Below are 8,848 nucleotides of genomic sequence, written 5' to 3'. Positions count from 1 at the left end.
TCCAAAGTCAACCAGGTGAATACCTTGATATACAGCGTGGGAGACGACGTCTTGAGAGGCTTGAAACTAAGTGCTGCAGACCAGCAAGTATACGCGACTGTGAGAGACGGAATCGAGTCTTTCTTCATTGTTCGAAAGATCGTATATGAGCGCGCGTGTTTTAACATGCGCAAACAGGAGGCAAATGAAACCGTTGACGTTTTTGTAACTGCCCTACATGCATTAGCAGAGCACTGTAATTATGGGACGTTGCATGACGAGCTAATCAGAGATAGAACTGTAGTAGGACTGGCTGATGCAAGTCTCTACGAACGCATGTAAATGGAGAAGGATTTAAATCTAGAAAAAGCCATTAACATGGCAAGACAGTCAGAGGAGATTAAAAAGCAACAACACACTGAGGAGTGATGCCAGTAGTGAAGATGGATGCCGACACCGTGGAAAGAGTGTTTGAGGGCAGGAAGCAACGAGAGAAGCCCAAGTTCAACAATTACAAAAGTGATGGTGCAAAGCCACACTTCAGCAGCCAAAGTAGACAGCCACATAGCTCCCAGTGCTACAAATGTGGTGGTCCACCGCACCCTAGACACGAGTGCCCTGCCAACGATGCAAAGTGTCATTCATGTGGAAGAAAAGGTCACTTTCAGCGTGTCTGTCGTGCAGGTGAAAACGTGGATGGTATTGAGACTGAATGTTTCTTCCTGGGTTCTGTGACGTCCGACAAAGCTGCATGGACCGCCAACATAGGAATAATGGACACCACAATCCGGTTCAGACTCGACACCGGAGCAGATGTCACTGTCAGATGTCACACAGACTGATATGAACAGCATATTTTCCGGTAGACAGCAGCCTGTTCTCCAGAAAGCAGAGAAGCCATTGCTTGGGCTGGGATGGATTCAGCTGGATGTGTCATGGTTCGCCAGACTGTAGTGGAGTCAAACAGACCATACACACAGCAAAAATTGTAGTGTTGATTGGAGTTAAATTCCTCCGAGTGATTGGGTGTTGATTTGTGTTATTTTAACACTTACAGTGCAGAAAAAGCTCTGAGGGGGGGCGGCATTTCAAGGAGCTCGGAGCATACACTTATTTTGAGTTACTTTCCACATCCGTTTTCCCCAGAGGGGAAGTGTGTGTGTGTGGCTTAATTTATAATATTTAGTTATTTTAACACAACTAGTCAACGTCAGACACTGAGTGCGTGAAGAGAGCCAGCAGACGGTAAAAAAACAGATGACCGGGGGAGAGAGAGTAGGTCAGTGCGTGAAATAAAAAAATAAACTGGTTAGAGCTGACTGAAAAAAAAAACTCGGACAGGCAGAGACGCAACGCGAGTCACATTCTTAAGCACCACGTCTTAACAAGCCCCACGTTTACCTGAACTCTATTAGTTAAGAACAACAAACCGAAGTAAAAAAACAACAACCTTAAGCCGAATAAATCCTTTAAACTTATTGGTCAAGACCCACGAACCTGGTGACTGAGGGAGGGAGAGAGGAGTTCTGTGTATGAGTGACCCGAGCGGGACACAGAACGTGTGTAGGGGAGGGGCGCTGTGACTACCAGCCAATGAGGACTTTTATTCAATCCGAGCACAGATATTGACTCGTATTACTCGTATAATACTCGTACTCCGCAAAAGTGATTTATCCGTAACAGATACTCGTTTCCGAGTATCCGGCTCAACTCTAGTAAGAACCACATTTTTAAAATGTATAAGGGCTGTTTGTCATTATTTAAACCATGTTTTAACGTTAAGTGGGGTGTGATGCAGTGGATTAATGGAATTTACTTGCTAGCTAACAAGTGATTTAGCATTTTATTCTTATGTTTATCAACTGTACTTAACTTTAGAGGTAAAAATTGACTTTGTGTTTAAATGTGATACAAGTGCTAAACGTTGCATTTACTATGGTTCTATTAAGTTGTGTGAGAACATTTTGAAATTTATAAATATATTCTTTAACACTAAGTTAGTCCAGCAACTGTAAAATTACGTTTGTGTGTTTTAATATAAAATGTGCTTAAGGTGTTCAGGGTTTCCTGCAGAAAACTTGTTAGTCAAGGTGGTTGGTCGTTAATTCCCAGTTTATATATTTTTACTTAAACTTTAATTATTGCTTGCAATGCAAGAAATTTGCTCTCAAAGCATTTTTTTTGTTTGCATTATAAAGACACAAATCTACCTTCATAGTACTGCCTGGCAAGACTTGCATGTCTTGGCAGCTACAGGAATACCTGCATGATGGATAGACCGTTGTTATAGGGTTTATATAGCACATCACTGAATAAAAATTAAATATGAATACGGTGATAGTATTGCACAAATTAACATGCAAAGCATTAATTTCCAACCCCCTATTTTGAGACAACTGCACAGTGCAGAAAAGGTTCATACTGTCAGGGAGAGGTGCTGGTGCGGGTTGAAGGCAGGACTCAAATGCAAGATCTCTTCCAAGTTTCCAAAAAGTGCTCTTTATTTACACAACCAAGCAGAAGGACATGACGCGACAAGGGACAACAGGCACACGGGGCTTAAATACCCAAGGGAGGTGCAGGTGATTGGACACAGGTGGAAACACTCAGGCAATCACAGGAAGTGAAGCTCACCCAGAGACACGAGAGACAAGAAACTACAAAATAAAACCGGGAGAGAACCCAAACTGTGACAGAACCCCCCCCCGGGGCGGCGGCCGGGCGTCGTGGAGTTGGGCACCGGGCTCAGTGACTCCGGCAGCGTCGTGGCGGGGGACGCCGGCCCAACCCCTGACCCCCCCCCAAGGGCCGGATCCTAGATGGCCCCCTGGGGTGGGAGGGAGGGAGAGGATCAGGGGTCGTGGGGACTGGGCTGGAGACGGGACGGGCAGAGACAAGCGTCGGGGGGCTGGCGTCTGGGGGCCGGGACGGGCGTCGTTGCTGCGGTCCAGGACGTGGGGGTCGTATGTGACGGCGGAGGAGGAGGGCGCCCAGCTCCATGCGTGTGCTGAGGACTGGAGGCTGGATGCTGGCCTCCCACTGCGAGTCCCAAGCGGGGTCTGGAGAGCGGCGAGGGCGGTGACCGGAACGCCGCCCGGAGCCTGCTGGCGAGCCGGGGTTGGCGTTACGCCTGGCAGCCAGCTGCACGCTGCGTGGCCCACCAAAGGCCAGACGGGTTCCCCAAAACGGATTTTTGAAGGCAGGACTCAAATGCAGGATCTCTTCCAAGTTTCCAAAACGTGCTCTTTATTTACACAACCAAGCAGAAGGACGTGCACCAACAACGACTTAACATTAGACAATGACGTGACAAGGGACAACAGGCACAGGTGGAAATACTCAGGCAATCACAGGACAGGAAGTGAAGCTCACCCAGAGACACGAGAGACAACTAAATAAAACTGGAAGAGGACCCAAAGCGTGACACAAAGTGCACAAACAGGTTGCTCCTGGATCAAAATAATTTATTTAAAAAAAGATTTAACAGGATTTCTTTTACAGTTTTTCTCGATTGCTTAAACACAAATCCATAGCGTCTCACCCACTTCACTAAACATCCTATTTTCAGGTCAAAATAAAGCACTATATCAAAACCATTAACTCTTGCTGAAAAACCAAACTTTGACCTCAGACGGGACACACAAGCCGTCACAACATACACACTGGTGTAATAATTTCAAAACAACATTTCCAAAACTGTTATGTTGCCACAAACCTTTTCAGGTGAACACAACCAATGGTTACATTGGCACATTTTATTAATTACTGTATTACACAGTAAAACATTTTTTTTTTTAGAAAAAACATGTACGGACCCATGGTCATGAAGACTCATTTAACGTTACATGGACTTTGCATGAGGAGGAGACGGGTTCATGTCGCTAAATACCAACTGAGATGAACTTGTACCGCGACCACCGATCTGCCGTCCTGAAAAAGATCCTTCACCACTTTACGCACCCAGTGTCACTCTGATTTGCGTCATCTGATAAACCAATAAGGTGTCTGGATGGTAAATGTTTACACTTCTCATCCAACCACAATCAAATTCACGCAATCCCAACGGTGCGATTTATCCAGATAGTTTTTTTGTGTGTTTTTCAATGGTGACAAGCCGAAAATCGTTCCGAAATGAAATAGGAGTAACGAGGCGATTTTTTAAATGTAAGAAGTACAGATATTAGCGCTAAAATGTAAGGAGTAGAAGTAAAAAGTCATCTGAAAAATAAATACTCAAGTAAAGTAACAAAGTATTTGTAATGTTCCTAAAAAGGCTTTAGTCTTGCTAACTCCCTCACTGCTACCGCTGGCTTGATCAGCCGGATGGTGAGTAAACCGCAACAGAAGAGCTGCTGGAGGCCCATGACGTTCCTCATTTAAAAACGTGACAACGAGGTGCTCGCGTGTAATTATATTCAATAAAAATATATTCAGACTACATGAAATATAACTTACCCGTCCAGCTTCAGCTTAACTACCGTGTGAAGAGTGCGTACAGTTAGCGCCAATATTTGCCACTCTGATTGGCTATAAATATAGAAATAATTTGAGTTTGGTTTCACTTAACTCTCTCTGTATATACTTAGCTACAGAGAGAGTTATTTCTGTGTGTTCACATACCTGGCAATAAAAATTATTCTGATTCTGGATAGTAGCATACAAAATAAAGTAAAATAAACACGTGGATGTGGGTTAGGTTTTGTGGTGAACGCGGCCCTCCGAAGAGAGCCACGAGGGGTACTGGCACTAAGGGGGCTGTATTTAAAAGATGATGGTTTATTAAAACCTTAAAAGTATAGAGCGTAGACAAACAGGAGGTAAAAAGGGCAGCAGCACAGACGAATTGGGATGAGGCAGAGCAAGAGATAAATAAAAAAATATATAAAGAATAAACCAAGATAAATACATGGAGGCCCTCATAAAAACATGAGGAGGGCAAGGGGAACTTTAGTGTCCATACAAGTTGCGAGGGGGACCTGCTAAAATTTGGGATGAGTAAGAAAGACAGATTAAAACACAGGTGTTGCCTGACTAAAATTAAGTATAGAATTCATAACAAAAAACGCATGCAGTACACCACCTCTAGGAAGAATAAAAAAGTATTAAAATAGTAAAGATATTAAGGGAATAAAATATATAGACGAATAAATAAATAATCACACAAAAGATAAGTGCAACCGGTGGAAAATCCGGGAATAAGTGCAATCCCATAAAGGGGGGGGGAAACATGCAGGTGGAGGGAACACCAGGTAAGAATAAGTGCCTTAAAAGTGCTAAAATATGTCAATCGACTCAATCCCAGAAAAAAAAAAAAATTAATAGAATATAAGATAAAATTAAGGATGAAGCAATTAAGAAAAGAAAAAAAAGGTGGGGGGGGGGGGGGAGGATCTAAAGGAATTACAAATAGATGCTGTAGGTGTAGTTCGTTCTTGGTCTCCCCCACAAACAGTTTGTGGCAGGTCCCGCATCTGATGGTGATGATTTTTAAAAAGTTGTGTGTGCAACTGTGTGCAACTGTTGTATGTTAAAATCAAGAGTACGAGACACTGGGCTGCTGGTCGTGGGTTTCCTCTGCCGCTCCTGAAGGATTTGGCGACCTCCGCCTTGATCGTCCTGAGGAAGCGCTTCGAGTACCCCGAGTCTCAACGCGCCAAAAAGGATTTTGGTTGCCTCCTCCACATGGATGTCGAGGGTGCAGATCCTGTGGAACCGGATCAACTGGGACTTGATGAGACCTCTGTACGTGTGTTTGGGGTGATAGCTGGACTTGTGGCGGTCAGTGTCCTTAAAGTACACCTTTGTAGCCAAGGTTTTGGTCTGGTCGTCGGATGCCTGGAAGAAGACCACCGTATCGAGGAACTCGACTGAAAGGTGTTGAAGGTTATGTTTGAGTTTTATTTTGGAGTGATGTTTATTTAAGATGTCCAAAAATGTGTGGAGGGCTCTTCAGTGTGATCCCAGACACCGAAGATGTCATCCGGAGTACCGGAAATAGAGGAGGGGTTTGTACTGCAGTTTATTGAAGGCTGCCCTCTCCCAATGGGCCAGGTAAATATCTGCGTACGCGGGCGAATACTTCCGGCCCATCGCACAACCGCGCAGCTGGATGTAGAATTTGTTATTGAAGGTGAAGTCGTTCCGAGTCAGGGTGATGTGTAGGAGTTGTATGATTTCTTTGTCTGGTCTGGCCGGGTTGGGGTGTTGACTGAAAATATCTTGAATGGCAATGAGGCCTAACGGGGTTTCTATATTTGTGTAAAGTGAATCAATGTCAATGGAGAACAGAAAACTATGACCGGGTACTCTAACATTGACAAATTGGTAAGTATCTTTAAGGTAACTAGGGTGTAATTTTGAGAGGGGGTTGATGTAGTAATCAATGCACTCTGTAATGTGTTGTAGGACTCGGAACCGCAGTCGCTGACAATGGGACGGCCGACCGGAACAACTTAAGGGACCGTCCAAGCCGCAGGAGGCTTATAGATCTTGGGGAGCAGGTAGAGTGTTCATCCGGGCCGTCCAGGTATTGTTTTTGTTTGGAGTTGATGTAATGGTTGTTGTGAAGAATATGTGTTATGTCTCTGATTAATTGTGGTGGGTGAGTGGTACATAATATGTGTGGTTCTTTAACTGTCTTTCTGCTTCTAATATGTAGTTATGTCTGTCCTGAAAAACTATCTGGCCCCCTTTAATCTGCCGGTTTAATGACTATGTGTTTGCTATTACCAATGTTTTAAGAATGTGTTTTGTCTTGTTGGCTAATGTTAGGCTGCGTTGTGCAAGGGGGCGCCATCTTGTCAGTGCTGCTAAATTTTTCTGGACGATGTTGGTGGATTTCCGTTGAAGTGGTGTTGGGGCGTGGTTCCCAGGTGGACGGACCGGTGAAGGGTACAGGCTCCTGCCTCGGGGCGCCCCAGAAGTGGTCTATGAGCTTAAGCCTCCTGTGGAATGTGTGAAGGTCTGAGTCCAGCTCATGCTTTCAGCAGAACAGCTTTGGGGAAGTAGTTATGTCCGTGCCCTCATGACCTTGAATCTGCCAGAAGGGAGTGTGCTAAAACGACATTGCCCAGGGTGTGAACAGTCAGACCTCATCTTATCGGCTCTGTTCTCAGCCGGGAAGAGTAGATTTGTTCCAGAGACTGAAGGGGGACACCATCCTGGCAGGTCAGAGGAGCAGCTCCAGTACGGTGTTCATTTTAGGACATCCTCAGATCTCAGACTCAAGTATCAGACTCAGACCAAAAGAAACGGTGTCAACAAAACAAAACTCCGTCAAACCAAACCGTCATTCTTCCTCCGTGTTGCTCATGCTAACGTTAGCAGTTTTATCACTAGTTTACGCACTGCCATTGGAACATGAATAATGTTGTAATGATAAGTAGAACGTTTGTACTTGCTAACTTAGTATTATTTAAATTACTCGTTTCAGGCTTTGTGAGCAAACACAGAATCCCTTTGTGTTCATTTCTAAAGCCTCACAGTAAGACATAACGTTACATCACTTTATTTAAGACGATGCGCTATTGCAGGTCACTGTTGTGCCAGATCCTCAATAAAGTTAGAAAAAAACATTTACAGCTAAACCATAGTCATGAAGATACTCATTTAACGTTATATGGACTTTGATAATCAAAAGTTTCTTTCTTGTGCCGAGTTAGAAAATGTTGCCTTGTTCTGCTGTAGAATTCAAAGTCAGAGACAGTCTGGCAGGATGGGGGTTCCTGTCTGGACTTGATTTAAGAGTTGGGACCCGCACGGACAAACAGAAGTTTCTCTGTGTGTATTGATAAGAAGATCAGTTTCTGTCCTGACTGAGGAAGCAAGGTCAGCGGGTCAACCAGCAGATGTGCTAGATTAGGGGGTTTGAAATTCACACCACACGATCCAACATCCACACTTTTTTCATTGTTTATGTTAGGCCAGGTGGTCTGGACATTGAATGTGACGGATCTTAAGATGCGGGGGGAGGTAGATCCTCCCCTACGCCAGCTTAGGGCCAATAGAAATCTTTCTTTGTCATTCGGGTTATAGATGATGTTCTTGCTGATGTTAGTGTGTTCTTCCGGCCTGCGGGCCGGCAGGATTGCTCCTGCCTTTGCCAAACGCAGCGCTTATACTTTGACTTGTGATCTGACGATAAATCTACCAGAATGAGAGAAGTTGTTTGGCTGAATTCTTCTAGACGTCCCCATCCAGCTTTCAATTTTTGAACACGTGCCTCTGATGCGTTCGTTCACTCTTTTCTCTTTTAAATTATCTAACAACTTTGCATGCCGCTAAATACCCAACTGACATCGGCTTGTGTCGTTCTGACAGAGGATCCGACCACCGGCACCTGCTCTTCTTTTCGCACTCGGGGTCCCACTAATACAGTGAGTTTGCAAGTCATATTTTATTTTTCTTGATGTCACAATATGGGCTTGACTGGATTCAGAACTCTTAAATACAATACTAAGTTAGCAACTACAAATGTCTACTTAATGTCATTACGACGTTATTTATGTTTCTTATGGCAAGTGCGTAAGCTAGCGATATAGCTGCTGACGTTAGCTTGAGCAACACGGAGGAAGAATGACTCAGTTTGGTTTGACGGAGTTTTGTTTAAGAATGATGGAGGTTTTTCTGAGGCCTGAGTCTGAGGACTAGAGATGAGCCGGATAAAGCACTTTTTGGCGAGTACAAGCATTATATGAGTAATACGAGTCAATATCTGTGCTCGGATTGAATAAAAGTCCTCTTTGGGTAGCTGTCTGTGTTTGCGTTCTGTGATTGGCTGGTAGTCACAGCGCCCCTCCCCTACACACATACTGTCTGTGTTGCTGTGTCCCACTCGGCTCACTCACACACAGAACACTGAGAAGTGAAC

Source organism: Pungitius pungitius, chromosome 8, assembly GCF_949316345.1.
Source record: "Pungitius pungitius chromosome 8, fPunPun2.1, whole genome shotgun sequence".
Taxonomy (NCBI): Eukaryota; Metazoa; Chordata; class Actinopteri; order Perciformes; family Gasterosteidae; genus Pungitius; species Pungitius pungitius.
The sequence above is the reverse complement of the archived record's forward strand: the minus strand, read 5'-3'. Positions refer to the sequence as shown.